Below are 1,839 nucleotides of genomic sequence, written 5' to 3' on the forward strand. Positions count from 1 at the left end.
TGAATCTAGGTCTAGGGCTTGATCTATTGTGCCACTGAGGTGCCTCTAAGGGCTATAAAATCTCAGTTGCTAGCAGGCAGATGGCACAGTAGATAGCAGGTTGGACTTGAAATCAGGAATCCCTGACTGAATTCACATCTTGCCTCAGACACTATGTTCCCCTTATCAAGGCACTTAATTTCTCTGTCCTTCAGTTTCCTCCCTTGCAATATGAGGTATTTTATGAAATCTAATGTGATATGAAAATTGCATTTGAAACCACATGATAGTTATTATTATTAGTATCATCATCATTATTGTTAGTATTCATATAATTTTCTTTTCAATAATTTTGCTGTGAGACTTTGGAATAATTACTTCCTTTCTCTGTGGACCAGGATCTGACAGTGGTATAGTATGGAGCATCATGTTTGCTCTTTATTTCTCCATGTTCCAAGGTTAGGAATACCTCCTGAACATTCTAGTTTCATCATCCATTTTGCATCTGTTCATATCCATAGATTTAGAGTTAAAATGGATATTAGAGATCATGTTCAACCCCTTCATTTTACACATGAAAAAGCTGATGCCCAGCAATATTTAAAAATTTGTCCATGGTAATCTAGTGGTAAACAGTATAAATAGGATGTTAACTGAGACCCTCTTATTTAAAATCCAGCCATATTTCCACTAAGCAACTCTGTCTGCATCATAAATTCATATAAATTTGCTTTGTTGCTGATTATATTTTGAACCTTTTTCATGTATTGGGCTGAGGCTTTCCACAAAGGCATGTGTTGTGTAAAGTAGAATGTGAGCTCCTTGGAGGCAGTGACTGTTTCATTTTTATCTTTGTATTCCCTGCCCACCCTCTGTACCTGGTATATATTAGGTGCTCAATAAATGCTTATTGAATTGAATTGTCTCCTTTCATTTATTCTAGGTAGCTTGCCAATCACCTTAAGCCCCTGATCAACATAATTTAGAGAAATAAAGAGGGAGCAAGTATCATTATATTCTGACCTGTTTTGACCACTTTGGGAGTATTGGTCACACCATTTTAGAAAAGTCACTCATAAGCTGAAAAACATCCAGAATAGAGCAACCAGGATGGGGAAGAACCTTGAGTTCATTCCATGTCAGTATCTTGAAAGAACTAGGGAAATTATTCATAGGGATGAGAATGCTGATTGGGGGCAAATAGAAGTAGACATAGTTGTTGTGTTTAAGCAAAGGAACAAATAATGTTTAGAAAATGTAAGTTGTTTATTATAGCACAATTCAAGTCTAGTCCCTAGATACAGGTTTATTTGGCTAGTACAACTTTTAGGATTCATGCATAATGCCCATACTCCCCCCACATCAAGTCTATTCCAAGAAGCCCTTGAGAAGTACCAAGTAGGTGCAAGGTACTGTGGTAACAATATGATATCAAAAAGGAAATATAAAAGGAAACAGCTTCATGTACTGAAGGAGTGTATATTCTCCTGGGATTATACAATAGAGATGTGTAAGGCAGAGTCAAGTTGACCCAGTAGCCTGAAGAAGTGCAAGGTTGTTCCACCATAATCCAGAGCTGGCAAGTCAAAGAAAAATAATGTAAGAAGCCAAAAATAAAGAATTCAAGTAATGAAGAACCGCAGTCAGAATCACATAGGATTTAGCAGACATTATAATAAAAAAGCAAAGAGCTTGTAGTACATTCCAGAAGTCATAAGATACAGGTTTACAGCAAAGAACAACTTACCTCATAAAATTGAATATAGTCCTCTAGGGGAAGAAATGAATTTTAATGAAATGAAGGACTTCAAAGTCTTCCTGATGAAAAGACCAGAACTGAGTAGAAAATTTGCCATACAG

The 1,839-nt window shown here is 36.4% G+C and overlaps 1 pseudogene; it reads left to right on the forward strand.

Moving 5' to 3' along the window:
* Positions 1-1,314: 1,314 nt before the first annotated feature.
* The window catches only part of LOC114029659, a 3,086-nt pseudogene continuing 2,561 nt past the window's right edge, over positions 1,315-1,839 (forward strand).

The sequence above is a fragment of the Vombatus ursinus genome, unplaced genomic scaffold (genome assembly GCF_900497805.2).
Source record: "Vombatus ursinus unplaced genomic scaffold, bare-nosed wombat genome assembly UNPS02014939.1, whole genome shotgun sequence".
NCBI lineage: Eukaryota > Metazoa > Chordata > Mammalia > Diprotodontia > Vombatidae > Vombatus > Vombatus ursinus.